General features: G+C 47.3%; 1 protein-coding gene and 1 long non-coding RNA gene across 3 annotated transcripts in view; one reads left to right on the plus strand and one right to left on the minus strand.

The window, feature by feature from the left end:
* WWOX (WW domain containing oxidoreductase) overlaps positions 1-19,798 on the plus strand; it is a 550,729-nt gene that overhangs the window by 513,820 nt on the left and 17,111 nt on the right. The gene's annotated exons all lie outside the window — the stretch shown is intronic.
* On the minus strand, positions 2,393-3,457 carry LOC129632485 (uncharacterized). Its single transcript, XR_008704551.1, has 3 exons — positions 3,335-3,457; positions 2,942-2,986; positions 2,393-2,497 (listed from the first exon to the last, which is right to left on the minus strand). It is a non-coding gene; the product is annotated as an uncharacterized LOC129632485 (long non-coding RNA).

Below are 19,798 nucleotides of genomic sequence, written 5' to 3' on the forward strand. Positions count from 1 at the left end.
ACGCTTGTTGTCCATCTGTACCAGAGGGTGTTGAACTTGGACCACAGCACGTGGGCTCTGATGACCCTAGAGGATGACAGAAGAGTTCCCTGCCTGTCTCACAGTATACTTCTCCAACAGACCTCAGCTATTCCTCCCCCAGATGTGATTCATCTATTCCTGTATCTGGCATTTCTCTAGTGTGCTCTGTGTCCTGACCTCCGTGTTGAACTCCCGAAGTGTAAAAGTTGCCAGACCTTGAGCTGAGTAGTCATTCAGTGCATTTTTGATGAATGAATGAATGAGTCAATCTAGTCTGCACCCTAATAAAAAGCTCACCACAAGTATTTATAAAATAGCCCTAAAGACTATATGCAAATATTGATGGCTGCCCAGTGGTGAACACGCTTAACGTGTTGGGAGCAGCCGTTCAACCGTGTCTACCTCCAACATTTCCTGGGTGTTCCTCCATGTCAGGCCCTAGGGATGCAGAGCTTAATAAGACAGAAGCTTAACCCACCGTGCAGGCTGCAACCTTCGCTACTTGGCACACACCCTCCCACCAGTTTCCTTAGGGTCTTGCCCCCTCTCAGCACCGGGCCCTGGTTCCCCATCTGTCCTCATGCCCTAACCCGTGAGCACAGGCAGTGGAGTGAAATCCCTGGGCGCAGATAGGCATCGACAAGGGAGATCAGGTAAGCCGCTGATTTGAGGCGCTGTCAGGGCCCGTGGCAGAAGGGTTCCCTGGACTCACAGCGTGCCCTCCTCAGTTGTTTTTCTTGCACACTCGTATTCCACTGCTCGGTGACATTACACCCGCATGCACAAAGCCCTCTGTCACGGCAGCCGCGGGTGCCGCCAAATATCTGGTAAAGCCGTATATCTTAAGTCAGAAGGAGCATCTTTGAGGGGGAGGCGAATTGATTTGCAAAGCAGCCTGACACATGGGCTCCTATTTCTCCTTGCAATCAAATAATTCATCTTTCTACCCTGAGGGCCATGTGAAATTTGAACCTGGACGAAAACCTACAGCTGTTTGTAGTAGCGGGATCAGAGGAAAGTAGCCAAGTGTTTTCTAAAATGATTGCTGATCAGAAGCCTGGGTGTGTTGAAGGTTTTGTGGGATGGGTGGGCCAAAGCTGGGGTGGGCTGGCCCGCCATGACCGAGGGCTGCCTGGTTAGCTAAACAGAAGCCAGAAGCCGTGCTTGGTGCATCAGCAGCTCTTTGTGTGCCAGGCATCAAATATTGATTACCTTTAAGTCCTTAAAATCACCAGCAGCACAGGTAGTGGTCCCATTTTACAGGTGAGGGAACAGTGCCCCAGAGAAAGGAAAAGAAAAAAGCAGGGTTTTTAAGGTAGTTAAAATCATAACAGACTGAAATGTTTAAAAAATGCCACACAGGCAGCTAGTCATTAAAATTCCTATTTAAAGTTTGTTTGTTTTTTTTTTTAAGTTAAGACTGGAAAATACTCAAACTTGGGTTTTGGATTCTGGTGGTAGAATATTAAATCATAAAGAAATATTTAACATTTGGGTTTAAAAAAATACATTAGCAGTATGTATAATAGTTAAGAATGTATTTATTTTAGTACAGAAAAAATAAAGGTGAGGAACACACAGATGGATCATCATGGAACATGAGTTAGGCTAGAAGAAATATTTTCTGGTCAAGTTGAGAAATAGCTAAGGAGGAAAAACTCCAGATCTTAAAATAGGTGCAGTATATTATATATCTGTGAAAATGGGCCAAATAGATTGCCGCCATTAAATCCATATTGGGTGTTCAGATCTCGGGTTACCTGGAAGGCAACTGTGCTTCCTATATTTAACCAGGCTTTTTATAAACCATTCCTCTTAACACCTCAAACTCCATCCTGGGTGGTTATTTCATACCAAGTTTGACATTCTTTCACTTGGAGGGTCCTCAAAATAGAAGACCAGAAAGGAGCCTTTTAAAAGTCTGGCACGGTGAGTCGGCCGCTTTTCTGCCGAGTGACTGTGAGCAGCCCAAATACAAGAGAAAGTAAGGCAGCGTATGGAAAGCATTTCCACAGGTCCATTCCACATCTAAAGTCAAGGAAGAAGGAAAACAAGAGAAGAGAGAAAAATTAGCCATTCTTCTTTGAAAGGTCACACCTCTGGATAGTTGGTGTGTGTTGGTCCCTCAGTCGTGTCGGACTCTTTGTGGCCCCACGGACTGTAGCCCACCAGACGCCTCTGTCCGTGGGGTTCTCCAGGTGAGAGCACTGGAGCGGGTCTCCACTTCCTTCTCCATCGTGATAGCTGAGCTTCCACCTTATCCAGGAAGAGGAAGAGTAGACGTGGTCCTGGCTGGCTGGCAGGTGGTCGCCGGTTAGTCCCGATTCCGAGTTGGTTCGTGCAAAGGGTGGAAGTGCCCAGGACGGCATGCCGTGGCTGTCCCGACGCTCCTGGGGGCTGAGCAGAAGGGGTGCCGCCAGGGCTCCTGCCTCTGCCACCGGAGGAGAAAATGCCCACCAGGACTGGGAGGTGCCAGCTGTCTCAGAAAAAGCCACAAATGAACAGTGCTATTTCAAACAACCGATACCACACTTTCTTCCAAAGTAGACTTGAAGTGACTCACAAGAGAATCCTGACTCTACATGGAAAAGGCAATTAGACATATTTATGTTTCGAAGAACATACCTGAAACTAATTAGAATGGAAAAAATGAGTTGAAAATAGCCAGAACGTAAATAAATTATTTCTGTCTACCAGCATTAAGTTTAACTGAGTTTGGGACTTCCCTGGCGGTCCAGGGATTAAGACTCTGAGCTTCCACTGCAGGGGGTTTGGGGATCTAACATCCCCGCCTGCTGCTTGGTATGGCCCACAAATTAAAGAAATTTAAAATTTGAACATTTAACTGAGCTTCATAGAAAGGAGTCTAAAACAAAAAATTCTCTTTAACCAATAAAAAGAAGCATAGATGCATACTCACAAACCCTTATCCTGGAATAATCCTAAGAATTTATCAGGTAGATCCCTGTTTGTTAAAAAAAAAAAAAAAAAAGACTCAGATAATGGTACAATCTCTTAGAATAGAGTTTACTAAAGATAGAACATTCTTCTATCAGTCATGCATGCCTTACTTTTTTACCTGGAGTAAAAATAGTGTGTAATATTAAACTGTTAGTGAAGGGAGCCATTTCTGCGAAAAGTGAAAAAATACAGAGGCCCCTTTACTTCCCAACATTCTGTGATTGGAAATGAAAGGGAAGGAGTGAAGGAGGGTGGAAGAAGGAAAGAAAGAAATTAATTCGTGTATTTTTAGAAAAAGACGAGAGGCACGGTAGTCACTCATATGAAAATGAATAACCTCGTTGGCACTCACCTCTGCCGCCTACCTGGCAGGAGGCTGCCACGTTTCCTGTGAACAGAACCAGCATTTTCCTTCAAAACCAAAGGAGCGGGAAGTAAAATGGGAGAGGGAGGAGCAGGGGAGAGAGAGCTCAGAATCCACTCAAAGCCAACAAATACTGACTAATTATTTAAAACAAATAAAGCCCGATCTCTCTTTTAATTTTAATTTTGTATTGGCGGGTAATTGCTTTACTGTCTCGTGCGAGTTTCTGCCATATGTCAGCATGACTCAGCCACGGGTGTACATAGCTCCCCTCCCTCTTGAACCTCCCTCCCACCTCCCCACCCCGCCCCTCTGGGTTGTCACTGAGCTCTAGGTGGAGGTCCCAGTATCACACCGAGAATTCCCACTGGCTATCTGTTTTACACATGGTGACGTGTATGTTCCTAGGCTACTGTCTGAATCCGCCCCACCGTCTCCTTCCTCCACTGTGTCCGCAAGACCAAGCTCTCAATCCACAGAAGAAACACCACCACCACCACACCCGCCCCCCCATCCCCCCACACACACTCATCTCTGGTGTAGCATCTGTTCTTAGGGGATTCACTTGGATGTACAGTTGAAAATATACCTTTCCATATACTTTTCCGTGACTCTTGGAAATCTTGGTAAATGTTACTTAGTAGTTTTCACATAAGTATTGGAGAATATCAGATTAACACAAGGTTGTTATTTCTAATGTAATTTAGCTAACAAGGTCAGCAGATTTTTTAAACCACTCCTAAGGTCCCATCACTTCATGGGAAATAGATGGGGAAACAGTGGAAACAGTGTCAGACTTTATTTTTTGGGGCTCCAAAATCACTGAAGATGGTGATTGCAGCCATGAAATTAAAACATGCTTACTCCTTGGAAGGTAAGTTATTATCAACCTAGATAGCATATTGAAAAGCAGAGATATTACTTTGCCAACAAAGGTCCGTCTAGTCAAGGCTATGGTTTTTCCAGTGGTCATGTATGGATATGAGAGTTGGACTGTGAAGAAAGCGGAGCGCCAAAGAATTGATGCTTTTGAACTGTGGTGTTGGAGAAGACTCTTGAGAGTCCCTTGGACTGCAAGGAGATCAAGCCAGTCCATCCTAAAGGAGATCAGTCCTGGGTGTTGGTTGGAAGGACTGATGCTAAAGCTGAAACTCCAATACTTTGGCCACATCATGCGAAGAGTTGACTCATTAGAAAAGACTCTGATGCTGGGAGGGATTGGGGGCAGGAGGAGAAGGGGACAACAGAGGATGAGATGGCTGGATGGCATCACTGACTTGATGGATGTGAGTCTGAGTGAACTCCAGGAGTTGGTGATGGACAGGGAGGCCTGGTGTGCTGCGATTCATGGGGCCGCAAAGAGTCAGACACGACTGAGCAACTGAACTGAACTGAACTGAAGTCCTAAATCATGATAAAAAATCTGTAAAATAAGTGTGTTTGTCTTCTGTTTTCTCATGATAACACCGTCTTAGTTAACATTCACTGGAGCACTTACTATGTGCTAAGGGCTTTCTATGCATTATTGTATTTAGCCTTCTTTGTAGCTCTGTAAGTGGCATCTAATAAACTTAATCACATACTCATCTGAACTACCTGGTGAGACAGTCCAGCCTGCTGGCCAGCAGTCCCAGGGGTCAGGCTTCCTGATTGTAGTCAGCCTCTTTCTAGCTTGCTTGGTGCTGCCCACTCCAGCTCAAAAATCAGAGTGGGTAATCTGGGGCCTTCAGTTGGCTGGTGCTTCCAGGAGAGTGGTAGCGATTCCAGGAATCAAGGAATCTCATTGCACCAGCCAGGTGCAGAGAAAATGAGCAGGAGGAATAAGGAGTCAGGGGGACCTTCCATCTCTGCCTCTCAGAGTTCTTCACGGTTGTCTGTATCACTGCAACTGTTACTGTAGAATGTTACTCTGTGACAGCCTTTGATATCCTGTCTGTATCCATGATATCCTTTATTCCACGATATCCTCCTCCTCACGGATGATAAAAGCATAAAAGAAGAAAACATGGAGTTGAAGGGACTTTTCCAAGGTCACGTGGCTTGGGAGGAGCAGGGGTGGAAGTCTGTCTAGTGCAATCCAGCTTATCCATCTCAAGAGGAAAGATACACCAAGGAGGATGACTATTAAATTACCACTAATGTGGACGCTTGTAATTACTCCCATAATTTTCTTTAGGCCCATCCCACAGGGTGCTGTTAAGTATGATTAGATTGTGATTGTAAATGGATTTGGCCAGGCAATTCTCTTTTACTCTGTGACAGCTTCTTCTCTAGAGGGCTTGGTCCTTGGAGAAACCATCTTTCCCAACTCCGTTTGCTGGAGGTGAACCTCTGAGAGAATCACTTCCCTTCCCAACAGCTGGACTTCCTTGGTTTGTGAAGTCAGCTGATGAGGCTCTGTGAGCTTTCAGGGGAGAAGACATGCCTGCTGATCGAAGAGAACCTAAGATCAGTGTGCAAATTACTGAGTAAGCACAGTCATATGGTTGACATATGATGTGAGAGCTGGATAATAAAAAAGGCTGAGCAGCAAAGCATTGATGCCTTCGAACTGTGGGGCTGAAGAAGACTCTTGGAAGTCCCTTGGACTGCAAGGAGATCAAACCAGTCCATCCTAAAGGAAATCAATCCTGAATATACATTGGAAGAACTGATGCTGAAGCTGAAGCTCCAATACTTCGGCCACCGGATGCGAAGAGCCAACTTATTGGCAAAGACCTGATGCTGGGAAAGATTGAAGGCAGGAGGAGAGGGGATGACAGAGGATGAGATGGTTGGATGGCATCACTGACTCAATGGACATGAGTTTGAGCAAGCTTCAGGAGATGGTGAAGGACAGGGAAGCCTGGTGTGCTGCAGTCCTTGGGGTCACAAAGAGTCAGACACAACTGAGCAACTGAACAACAGTTGTCATATTTGCTGATTGGATGAATGAATGAACACAGGAATGGAGGATGAATGACTAGGTCATTAAGACTTCCTAGATAAGTATTTTGAAGAAGCTGGTCCAGAATGTTTAAGCCAGCACTGTCGTGACACACACCAGTTTCTTTCTTCTCTCTTCTTGAATACCATGTTCTCATGGGTTTTTTTTCTCTCCAAATAAATGGTATTTGTTAAAAATCAAATTCATTTCACCAGTGCAGCAGGCTTTGAACTTGTTTTCTGAAAGTGACTTTCCTTGCATTCCCTTTCTTTTGCCCCAGTTTTATTGAGGTATCATTGACCATTCAAACTGTATATATTTAAAGTATACCACGTGATGATTTGATAAATGTATGCATTGTGAAATGATCACCACAGTCAAGTTAAGTCACACATCCATCAGCTTACATAATTATGTGTGTGTGTGAAAGCTTAAATTGTACTCTTTTTGCAAATTTGAAGTACACAAAGGCAATGGCACCCCACTCCAGTGCTCTTGCCTGGGAAATCCCATGGACGGAGGAGCCTGGTAGGCAGCAGTCCATGGGGTCGCTAAGAGTCAGATAGGACTGAGCGACTTCACTTTCACTTTTCACTTTCATGCATTGGAGAAGGAAGTGGCAACCCACTCCAGTGTTCTCGCCTGGAGAGTCCCAGGGACGGGGGAGCCTGGTGGGCTGGCGTCTATGGGGTCGCACAGAGTCGGACACGACTGAGCGACTGAGCAGCAGCAGCAGCAGACGTAACATGCTGTTCATTATAGTCACCGTGCCGTCCTTCAGATCTTCAGAACTTCATCTTATAAGTGAAAGTTTGACCAACATCTCCCCTTCTGCCCCACTCCTTGGTCCTTGGCAACCAACATTCTACTTTCTATTCCTATGAGTTCAATATATATTTTTTTAATTTCACATATAAACGATACTATCCAGTATTCGTTTTTCTCTGGTTTACTTCACTGATGACTGTTTTCATGATAATCAACAGCCTGAAAACTGGGCATACTAACGTGTGACCACAGCCTTGACCCAAATAAAGGCCTTGTTTTGGTTATGTTTTTTGAAAGGAGAGAAGAGCAATATTGTCGCTCATGAGCAGGACCTGTGAGTTGGGCAGCATGTGTGAGATTTCTGAGTCCCTTTCTTGGCAGGTCATGACTTGGAGCTGTACTGACTCCGTTGATGGGCACTTGCTGCTGTGTCCTGCAGTGTCCCTTGCCTGCTGGGGTGAGACTGCTGTGCCCAGGGACAGGCGTGTCCAGAAAGAGCTCACTGTCTCTACTGCCAGGGATGCACAAGCAAAAAGTCCTCCTTCTTCTTAGAGGACTTAATCCCAGGAGTTTGAGGAGAGTGTGTTAGACATTTTTTGAAGGTGATAAAGAATGTGGTAGGTGGCCCCAAATCCTAGGTTTGGGTAAAGCAGAACTTTTCACTGTACATTTGAACCCTGTCCTTCAATACTGGATGAAGAGCCCTGTGATACCCTTGGTGTTAAGGCTGCATGATGATGTAGAAAGAGCAGGGCTGTTTTTTGGCTGTTTTTCGGCCAGTACCCAGCAGGGCAGACTCACTGGTCTTAGAATAGCAAATGCCCCATGACTGTTTGATTAGTAGTCCTGCCCAGGCCACTCAGGTGCCCACACCCCTCTGGTTCCCCTGTGTGATCCATTACCTGGAGTTCACAGAAGGGAAACTTCAGGGCCTCTCTCTAAGGACAGGACCAGCATCCACTCCTGTTGATTCGTGCTGTCTGTCCACCCTGTTCAGTGTCATGTCTGATCAGGGCTGTGGGAAGAATTGTCAAAACACACCTGGTTCCAGCCTCACTCACCTCTGCCATTTAGTAGCCTGAGGATCCCAACATACCTCCCCAAGTCTTTCCTCCCCTACATTCTAGGCATATGGATAATTATTTCAGCATCATGGGATGATTCTTAAGACTAAATGATGAGGGAAATGTATACCAAGCAGAGCAGTTTTCCAGCATGTCATGGGTCCATCAGAAATGGTCTCCTTTAGATTGTATGATAAATTCCTCCGAGAGGAGAAGGCTTCACTTATAAATGCTTTTGTATTAGAAGTCCCAGAAGTCTCCCCACCTTCAGCCTTCTGTTTGAAGAAGTGGAGGACAGTGTCGGGTGAGAGAGTCAGGGCAGAAAATAAACAAAATAAGGGTGAGGATCATGGGAAACCTGGACCTTGACAGAGAAGGATGCAGAACACATGTGCTTTTTTCCCAAACCCTTTCCAGTCGGCCCTGTTGCTTCAAGTGGCAAAGCAGATGTCATGTTTGTGGACAGTTCTGTTCACTTGTAAGACTCAGTTTATTTCGTGTGGATTTGGAACAAAGAAAAATCAATGAGATGAACAGCTCTGGGAGGCAGAATGGAGGCAGTTGAGAAAGGACAGAACTGCACAGACTCTCAGACATTATTCAGGAGGCTCCAAAGTTTACTCAGCCTGGAATTCTGAAAAAAAAGATCAGTTAGGCAGTAGTTTACCTTAGACCATTACGAGATGGACTGTAGCCAAAACAGACTGTCAAACCCAGGAGAAAAGTTGAGAGAAGGGATTATTTTTAGTGTTCTAGAAAGCAGTAATATTCCCGTGAGGATTTTGTTAGCTATTGGCAGTCTGTACCGATTATGGGTGAATTTTAGAATTTTTAGCACCCTTCAGTTTCGCCCTGTTTTTAAATTCATTTTTCCACTAAGTCACAGTTCAGCAGCTACCATACCTAGATTTAAGGTAGGCGGACCAGGAATCACATGTACGCTGAGAAGTGTAGCCCCCGTGATGACCAGTTCTTAGTCTTCCTCACCCACATTGAATAGTGCTGACCTGTAGCCAGGAGGGTCTAGCAGAAGTCAGAACACATGAACTCTGAGGCTGGGCCATGAAGGGTGCTGATGTTTCGGTCTTATTCTCTGAGATGATTCAGTCTGGAAGAAGCCAGCCGTCATGTTGTAAGGATGCTCAAGCAGTCATATGAGGAGAAACTGAGGCCCCCTGCCGATTGCTGTATGACGAGACCACTGAGAAGCTGCTTCTCCAGCCCTGGCCAGTCACCCTGCAGGTGACTGCAGACCCAGCTGCTGTCTTTTTTCAGTTTAACATTTTTTTTTTAGTATGTTGCCTTACAATGTTTTGTTAATTTCTGCTGTACAGCATGGTAAATCAGTTATACATATACATATATCCATTCTGTTTTGGATTTCCTTCCCACTTAGGTTACCACAGACACTGAGAAGAGTTCCCGGTCCTAAACAGTATGTTCTCATTGCTTATCTACTTTATGTATACTGGTGTATATATGTTGGAAGGGAGGCTCAGTAAGGAGGGGATGTATGCATGCATATAGCTGATTCATGTTGTTGTACAGCAGAAACCAGCTGTCACCTTGACTTGAACTGTATGTGAGACCGTGTACCAGAACCACCAAGTTAAACTGCTTCTAAATTTCTGACCCCCACAAAATGTATGCGGTGATAAGTGGTTAAAATTGTTTCAGCCCAGTTAGTTCTCTGGCAACTTGTTACTCAGCAGTAGATAACTAATACAATTGGGAAAATAATCTTTAGCTGCCCAGCCAGAGTGAAGACTATTGAATATCCAGTACCATTAATAGTTGAAAAGTCAAAGTCGTTCAGTCACGTGCAACTCTTTGTGACCCCATGGACTGTACGATCCAAGGAATTCTCCAGATCAGAATATTGGAGTGGGTAGCTGTTCCCGCCTCCAGGGGATCTTCCCAAGCCAGGGATCAAACCCAGGTCTCCTGCATTGCAGGCAAATTAATAGTTAGTTCCCAGTGAATAAAAAGTAAGTTAAATGTTAAGTCTTTCCCCTCCCTATTTAGAGTCAGATTTGCTATGGCACACGTGACCTTAATCAGACACCATCCATTGCTTCTGGACCTCCCCCCTAATCAGTTTGTGGTGTCAGGCGTTAAAATGGCAAAGATCATTCAGAATCCTGGCTGTCTTAGCTTGAGATCATGGAGTTCTACAGATAGTTGAGGTTTACCAGGCTAACAAATAAACAAAGATTAACAGTTGAGTTAATCTTTTAAAAGCACGCTGTTATATATGTTTTTTTCTGTTTATACTTAAATTTATCAGTGTCCATCTTTCTAAATTTGGCAGCCTTGATGACTCTCCTGATTGCCGTATTAGGAGGTCTGCAGGGTGACCCCGTAGCCAAAGGTGTGAGCAGCCCAGGGCATAGACACGCCCTGTGCATAGAGAGCACTGGCGCCAGCGCCCTGGGAGCCGCACCCATGCAGCCCCGGAACAGCCGGGCGCCTGCCCTTCACTCGTTTCATGAGGGGAGGAAGGCTGGCCTCATGCCCGTCGGAGCCCCGTGTGCTCGCTGGCCCTCTGCTGCGGGGTCCGGCTGCTCCTCTCCAGGCTTCTGTCCGTCTTGGTCCATCTTCACCCTGCTTCCCTCTACCTGTTTAATTAAGATTTAAAGCTCTTTAAGATGTAACTCATGCTAAAATTTATCTTTAAATCAGTTCACAGTTTCATTAACTTTGTTTTAAAAGGAAGTTTCCTATCACCATCATAAAGGGGAAATCAATATGATTTGCCAAGGGAAAAGAAAAGATAAGGATAAAACTACATACCATGAAAATAGATCTATATTATTAATGCCATGTAGCTGTTATTACGCGAGAATATCCTAAGCCCAAGGCCTGTCTCCCCTTCGTGCAAAGGAGGTGAGCAACTTGCAGAGAGGCAGTGGAGGTAAACCGAACTAAGATGCTTTTCAGTCCCAAGGCTTGGTCAAGACAGAAGGAATAACTGTCTCATCCATCGGAGTGATTTAATGTGGGGTCCGTGAGCCAGCTGTGCTCGTCTTTAGTTTGGTGGGCTTGCTTACGGCCTCAGATCTGAAGTGGGCTTCCCCCAGATGTGCCTCGTTTGTGATGCCAGTGTCTTTAGACTTGTCATCACCATTTCAGGCATCATCTCTGCAGGTCTGCACGGTATATTCCACCTTGGGACTGTCCTCTTTGCTTGGCGATTAAGAGCTCTGTCTTTGGTTCAAATCCTGTGTCTCCTCCTTGCTGTGTGACTCTGAGTTATTTGAGATACCACTCTGAGCCCATTGGTAAGTGGACATGATCATATATATTCATCAGGTTATTGTGAGGATCAAGGGTGATGATGTATAGAGGACGTTGGCATTTGGTGTAAAGTACATATGTCTTAAGTTGCCGTAAGTGTATTACTAATGATTTTGAAGATTCTGTGTTCAAGTTTTGGGGAAAGAATTGTCTTCCCAGATCTCTATTTTCTCTTTCAAGAAAGAAAGAAAAAGTTCCTTGTGCAAACTAAACCCAGGGTCACACTATAGGCATATTGAGTCCCTAGTTCTTGTGGCCTCTAGAAGTTAGGACAGCTTTCCTAGGGATTTCATGTCTGCGTCTCCCCTCCCAGAACTGACACTTATCCTTGTCTTCATCCACGAGCCAGGATCCTGGACTCGGGGTCCGACATCCAAACTCCCAGGTCCAGGGAGTGTACTTGGTCTGCGTTGGACCTGACACTCGTTGAGATGTGGTAGCTCACATGCCTGAAAATCCCATGGACCGAGGAGCCTGGTGGGCTGCAGTCCATGGGGTCGCCAAGAGTCGGACATGACTGAGCGACTTCACTTTCACTTTTGACTTTCATGCATTGGAGAAGGAAATGGCAACCCACTCCAGAGTTCTTGCCTGGAGAATCCCAGGGACGGGGGAGCCTGGTGGGCTGCCGTCTATGGGGTCGCACAGAGTCGGACACGACTGACGCGACTCAGCAGCAGCAGCAACTCGCATGCCTGGAGAGCACTGATGGACAGATGATAGTACGGGATTATTTCTTGTTCTGTTCTGATCACGATTATTATACTTTCTTTTCTGTCCCCAAAGGTTTTCTACTGTGTTTTTAACATCACTACCCAAGAGGTTAACAGGCTCATCTTTTCCAGACTTGGCTTGTGTTCAGCCATTAGCAGAACAGGTCAGAAAGAAAAGCCTTCATGAAGTTCGATCTGTTTGTCTTTATTAATTTATGTGGATTTTCTTGGCCTGTTCCCCCACCAGTTTAAAAGATGCAGCGAGCTTTCAGGGAGAACTCTTGAGCATCTAGATTTTTTGGTTTGGTTTTGTCTACTTGTCTGATGCCCTCTTGGCTCCCAGACCAGCATCAGGGAGAAATGTGCGTTGACTCAGTCTGTGGCTGGTCTGTTTTCCTTTCTTCATTCAGCTACCCCCAGAGTGTCTCTGTGGTTTGTGGTGGGCTCTCAGGTTTTGCCCTCAGGACTCTCACTGGTCTAGACAGACTGGTTTGTTTGGAACAGCTTGACACACTTAGGTTGCTTGTGACATCTGGGTCACCCCTGTTTAGTCTAACAAAAGATACTGATCACCTCCTTGGATTTTTGAACTCTCATTTGTTGGCATCTCAGGGTCCTCTTCAAAATCCCACATTCCTCATTTGATATAGATATTAACCCCCTTGGTATGAGGAGAAAGAGAATTATCAAGAAAACAGGGAAGGAAATACTGCAATAAAGGCAGTCCAAGGTAGGCTTGGGGGCTTCCCTGGTAGCTCAGCAGTAAAGAATCTGCCTGAGATGCAGGAGCTATAGGAGACACAGGTTCGATGCCTGGGTCAGGAAGATCCCCTGGAGAAGGGCATGGCAACCCACTCCAGTATCCTTGTCTGGAGAATCCCATGGACAGAGGAGCCTGGCAGGCTACAGTCCATGGGGTCGCTAAGAGTCGAACATGACTGAAGCGACTTAGCATGCAAGGTAGGCTACCTTCAAATTGAAGTCATTACTGTTTTCTTTCTGTGTGTGTTTGTGTGTGTGTGTATGTGTTTATGAGAGAGAGGAGGCAATAGACAATCTAAGAAAATAAGAAAGATTTGAGAAATTCTACAAGGAAGACAAATCAACAAATAAATGTCAAAGGAGTTTCTCAGATTGAAGAAATATGATTCCTGTTCAGTGTCAAATCTTCACTGGCCTTTTCACTCAAGTCATCTAATTCAATCCCCACAGCAACTATATGTGTTAGTCACTCAGTCGTGTCCAACTCTTTGTGACCCCTGGACTGTAGCCTGCCAGGCTCCTCTGTCCATGGTATTCTCCAGGCAAGAATACTGGAGTGGGTTGCCATGCCCCGCTCCAGGCATAACTATAAGGTAGAAGGTTGATCAGGTAGGTTCAGTTGTTCCCATCTGATAGATCAGGAAACTGAGGCCAAAAGCAGTGAGCTGATTCGCCTGGGATCCCAGAGTCAGGAGCTTCTTCTGCTAAGAGCCAAAGGCAGCTGTGTCACTGGACTCTACCCTTCCGTCTCCGCCCCACCCGTGCCCCACATCCTCCTATTCCAAGCCTGGTCTGTGGACCACCGGCATCAGCCACCCATGGGGATGTGCAGACTCTCAGGCCAAGCCCAGACCTGCTGAGTCAGAATCTGCGTTTTCACAAGGTCTCCTGGTGACGTGTTTGCACACTGCAGTTTCAGAAGCGCCGTTCCCCCCACCGCCACCCCCAGCTGAGCCGAGTTCATCGTCCCCTCGCTGAGCACTGCTCAGGCACTGAGCTTCTGGTGGGGCCGCGGAGACACTGAGCCCCGCCCCTGTCATGAGAAGCTCAGAGCCCGGGGCAGCAGAGCACGGGCCCTGTAAGGCTGGCAGTGCAGTAAGAGCAGGAACACAGGGGAGGGGCGCCTTACCAGGAGCACTCTCTGCGATGCTCATCCCCGACCTGCGTGGGAGGCCACCTCTGACTGTGGTTGAGAGCAGCAGCTCTGGATTCGCATCGTCTGGTTTCAAGTCCCGGTTCTGCTACTTCCCAGCTGTGTGATGTGGGACAAGTTACTTAACCTCTCTGGGCCTTAGTTTCTGTATCAGTTTCTATATCAGTACAACAAGCAAGCACTATTATGGTTTTATGGGGAATCAGAATAGCACCCACTTGTGCAGCTCGAATGAGATGATCCTTGGGAGGGACCCAACACTGTGGCTGACACTCAGCTGAATTCATGTCAGTTCTTATTGAAGGCTGAGTAGACAGTAAACAGCAGCAGCAACAACAGAGGGCCCGGAAGGGTTTGTTTCTGAGGTGGGACCAGATGAACAGTAACTCTACATGCAGAAGCACTGTTGAGCGTGGCATCCGGGGAACACACTGAAGCATTTTCGTTCCATCAAAGGACAATTTCCCATGCACCTGCTCTGTGCCACGCACTGGCCTAGACTCTGAGGACGTGAAGCTAAATTGACAAAAAACAGTTCCTCCACCTGGAAGCCTCACAGTCAAGGGCCAGAAAGCCCTGGGTCATCTGGCATCACCCGTATATTTCCTACCAGGCTATACGTTTCCCTCTAAGCACCGCTTCAGCCGCATCCCACCAGTTTCGGTATAATGTATTTTCATTCCCAGTCATTCAAGACGTTTCCCCTGTGATTTCTTCTCTGACCTTCACATATTGATTGTAGCATTGACTCACTTGTTCTCAGCCCTGCCAACACTCACTGAATATCTGCTATGCGCCAGACCGTAGCCTGCGGACAACTTCTGACCTCAGATCATTACCCAAAGAGGCATCCGCCATCCACCTGGGGGAGACGGACAGGAACTCAGCTCTTTACACAGAATACAAGAAGTCCTTGTTCCAAATCTCTCAGCCCAGCTTCTCTGACTCCCAAGGTTCTTTTCACTGCTCGATGGCAGCCTTTGAAGCCCAGCCTGTCCTGGAAATCACTGTGTTCTGAGCACCCAGCACAGCGCCCTGCCCACAATAGGTACTCACTGCAGTATTTGCTCGACACAGGCGGTGTTTGGTACTCATGAGTTTTGTCTCAGTCATTCTGGCCACTCTCTAAACCCATCTAGTTGTGACTGGTTTCCCTAATTTTCAGTTACTTTGTTAGGGCAGTCGAGCTGTCTCCTCACTCTGTGTTCCGCAGAATGGGGAGTTGTCTGGGCTTGTGCAGACCCCAGCGGCCCTGGACTCATCTGCCTTTCCTTCGCCCCCCTCGTTGCGCAGGGAAGCCCTCCTCCAGCTCTGCCTTCTCTCCCCTGGGGGCTGGGGTGTGTGGGGGGCTCCTCCCAGATCGTGCTTGGAGTGCGAAGTTTGCTCCGAGGGATCCCGAAGTGTTGGCCGAGTCGGATCAGCCCGCGCTCCAGGATAAACACCAGTCCACCATCTCTGCCCCGCGTGCCCGCCTTTCTCCTGCTCTCAGCAGTTTACGGGGTGCCATATTATCTTCAGTCTTCCCTGCCCTCGCCTCTTTGGAAATGCGACCAGCCGCCATTAAATAGCCCCCATTCCTGCCAGAAAGGGTTGTTTCGGAGGGAGGGGGGCTGCCTTCTACCCCAGCCAGCAGTCCCTTTCAGTCGGCATTTCCGAGCTTAGCAAGTCCCGATTCCTCGGGGAGCCTGACCCAGGATGCTTGCTCCTCTGGCCCCACATGGCAGACACCCTTGTCCTCTTGGGGGAGGAGAATTCATCCTTCCGGGGAGATGGCTCTCGTGGGCATGGGTTTAGAGGGTCACAGCTGCTTCCATCCAAACCATTTACCTGATTCTCCAGAAACTGCGTCCTCTCCTTTCTGCCTCTTAAATTGATGTACCATCCGCTCGTTTATGTACCTTCCATTCATTGTTCATCTGTTGACTTAATCATGCTTGCAGTGTAGACTGGCGATTAACAGGGCACATTCCAAAAAGCCATGCTGCCTGTTTTGATTCCTGGCTCCCCCAAGTTACCTATGACGACCTTGGGCAAGTTGCTTGCCTCTGTTCAAGCCTCACTTTGCCCATCTGCAAAATGGGTGCAGGACTAGTGCCTGCCTCCTGAGCTCATGAGGATTTGGTGAGGTGATGTCCTCAGAGCGCTCAGCAGAGTGTCAGGAATTTGATAAACGTTGCACCGAGGTCTGGGCTCTGGTTCTGTTGTTCACAGCAAAGATGTATTGGGCTGACTCTGGGCAGAGTTCCTAAAAAATTTACTTTCACCGACACCCATGTCTTAGTGTCTAAGTTGTGCCTTCAGGACATGAACAGCTGCTTACTGAGATCTAGAGACACTGAAGGTTCTTAGTAAGACTCGGATCACAGTTTTCACTGGCAGTTACACTGAGGAGTGACTGACACGGAGAGAAACCAGGGGCAAAAATAATCACTTCCGTAGGGGGATCATCCCACTGTACTAACCAAAAACACCTGGGATTGTGGAGCCAAAGGGAATGGGCGGGGGAGATGGAATTCAAGGAGGTAGAAACTCTCCTGACTTGGATACTAGTGGGTTACAAGCAGTGAGGGGTGTCTGGGGGTCGTGATGATGTGAAAGCATGACAGAAGTCTGACTCGAACCAAGAACCCATCTCGGGGCAGGCCAGCCGGAGGCATGCAAGTGTGCGAAGGAAAGCTTAGGGGAGCATAGGTCCAAGGTGTCCCGAGCAGTTACAGAGACGTGGGCTGGGAGGCAGGGCCTCTCTGCTCAGACATCCAGGACTCTTGCTGTATGGACTGGACTGGTTCAGATGGAGCATCTCAGAGGCAGTTAGGAAACCCTTAGGGTGAGGGCTCAGGTTTAATCAAGAGGGCAACCCTGAGGACACCTTGGCAGCCTCAGAAACCCCTGGGACATCATTCAAACACTGTCCCCAGAGATTCTGATTCAGAAGAGGTCCAGAAACTTGCCTTTCTAACAGGCTTCTGGGTGGTGCTGAGCTGCGGGTCCCCAAGGATTCCATCAGGGAAACTCGAGTCACCTTGATTTTCTTCATTCCACTCAGGTATCTGCCATCCTTACTAAAATATGCAGAGGCCTGATGAGTGAGTTGTCTGTCACTAAGCTGTAAGAAGAGGAATCCAATTAATCAAGTTTATTGGCATTGTTTGCAAAGTAAGAGTTAACAGGTCCAGAACAAGGGCCTGGCAAGACCTCCTGTGAGCTAGAACACAGTGCTGCCTCAGTGCCCCTGTGTCTGGCACCCATTCTTTTTATTACGGTAAAACGTGCATAATATAATACTTATCATTGTAACTGTGTGTAAGTGTATGAATTAGTGGCATTAACTACATTCAGAGCTTTGTATCACCCCTAACTATGCCTCAGGCTTTTTCATCAGCCTAATATAAACACTGTACCCATTAAGCAGTTAACTCCCCTCTCTTCATTCCCAGCAGCCCCTGAAAACGTCCATTCTACCTTCTGCATCTATGAGTTTGCCTATTGTAAACATCTCATGTAGGCGGGATCACACGGTGTCTGTCCTTCAGTGTTTTATTCTACTAAACACGGTGTTTTCAAGGTCTATCTGTATCACAGCACATAGCAGAATTTCATTCTTTTTATGGCTGAGTAATATTCCACAGTGTGCGTGTGTGTAATACATATATGCCACATTTTGTTTATCCGGATACTTGGATTGCTTTCGCCTTTTGGCTTTACCTGAATAATCCTGCTGTTAATTTTAGCATACAAATACCTGTACGAGTCTCTGATTTCAGTTCTTCTGAATATGTATCTAGGAGTGATGTTGCTGGGTCACATGGAAGCTGTAGGTTTCACCTTTTGAGAAACTGCCCAACAGCTGGCCCCAGCATTTGAACCATTTCACGTCCCCCCAGCAGTGTAACCCCTCCGTGCTCACCAGCCCTTGCTTTCTGGTGCACTGTGATAGCCGTCCCAGCAGACGTGACTTGATGTCTCACTGTGATTTTGACTTCCAGTGACTGACGATGTGGAACACCTTCGTGTGTGCTTTTGTGTGTGTGTGTCCTCTGGAGAAAGTGACACCCGTTTTGACCCTCAGATACCTTGTTGGTTTTGCTGCATTCCAGTGCCATGAGTCTCTACTCTGCTAATTTCTTCTAGTCCTATTTAGAATCCGAGGTAAAAAGAAAGCAGTAATTGGAATGGACAGTTGTTGTTTGCATGGGGGTTTGGTATTAAATACCCTTGTGTTCTCTCATTAGCTGTATTATATTCTTATTATGTGTTTTACTAGGCAGTTGTAAGTCTTGGCTTTGGAGTTTTGTTTGCTTTCTTCTTGGTTTATTTTGCAAGCAGACAGGTATGGCCACTGTGAATCTGAAGCCACTGTGCCACAGTGGAGAAAACAGTTAGAGGAGAATGCAATTGTAAGCAAACCAAAAATTGCTCGATGAATCAAAGGGAAAAAAAAACAAACCTTTAGAGCTTTCTAATCTCCAAATAGTTTTTCTTTATAATTTTCTGAGGTTATGAAATGAACTCAGTAGATTGGACTGTAGTTCATCACTGTAATTGTTGAGCATTTTAATTATCAGGAGCTTTTTGTGCTTTCGTGAAATGCTCATTTCACAGCCTACTGGTGGGCCTTTTTGTCGACGGGAAAATAAATATTCACCCCAGAAATTAGGTGGTGAATCCAGCCAGGCTCTCCAATCGAGGAGAAAGAAGATCGAGACCAGCCGCCCCTGTCCAGGGGCAGGAGGCCGACGCGGGAGACCGACGCCGCTCCAGCGGGGTGGGGGAGGCACCTGTTTCCACCCTGCTCTGATCATCAGCCTGAAAACAAGCCCCAGAAGTTCCAGATCTGGGCCAAAGACGCCTCCTTTCCTCTCTCTGCTTCTGTCGGTGTTGTTGTTACTGTCTTTCCTCCGGAGTCGCAGGGCAGGCCTAGACCCTCGGCTCTGGCATTCAGTACTGCGTGTTCTCAGCCTTCCAGATAGTTGGTGGAGGGTGGAGGTGTTAAATGGGAGTCAGGGAAGGGCTCGGAGATGAACTGGCTGCCCTTCTGCCATGAGTCCTTCCCACATCCCTGGCCGTGTTACAGGCCATGGTGTCATGTGGAGTCAGGGGTCACCATCCTGACATCCCACCCTGCTTCCTTTTTTCTCCTCTCTTCCTCACCTACCTACCAGGGTTTATCAACCCATCAAACACACAGAAGCGAAGATAAAACAAAGTCTTCAAAAAAGGAGTGAAACCCGAGGATGTGAAGACTCAGACTCTCCTGCAATCTGATGGCTGTAAGTCAGGTTTCAGTCAGCAGACAAAAGACACAGAGACTTTAACAGGAGATTTCAGTAGAAAGATGTAGGAGGGCATGGCTGACCACTGAGGGATACAGATGGGGGTAGCCCCTACCCCGAGGGCCACGGCAGACAGCACAGCCCAGGAAGGAGCAGAGAGGGACCGCTCTCCCCAGGACTGGTCAGCCGGCCACAGCCCAGTGGGTGGAACCGGAGTTTCCGGCAGGGCTGCATGCGGCTGGGCTGGTGGGGCCTGGGAGGACTGTCCGTGGGAGGTGCCCCACCGTGGGCGTCGCTGGCAGTCGGCCAGCGTGTGCTGGGAAGGGGCCCTGGGGTGGGGCCCTGGGGAGGCAGGGGGAAGCTGCCCACAGTGGGGTGCCTTCTCGGAACACAGGCCTGGACTCCTCCAGTGTCCCCCTGGCGCCCTCTGCTGGAGATGCCTAACATGGTGCCCCGTCCTGGGGTGGGGAACCTCTCCTTGGTCTCAGGCAGGGCA

The sequence above is a fragment of the Bubalus kerabau genome, chromosome 17 (genome assembly GCF_029407905.1).
Source record: "Bubalus kerabau isolate K-KA32 ecotype Philippines breed swamp buffalo chromosome 17, PCC_UOA_SB_1v2, whole genome shotgun sequence".
Lineage (NCBI taxonomy): Eukaryota > Metazoa > Chordata > Mammalia > Artiodactyla > Bovidae > Bubalus > Bubalus kerabau.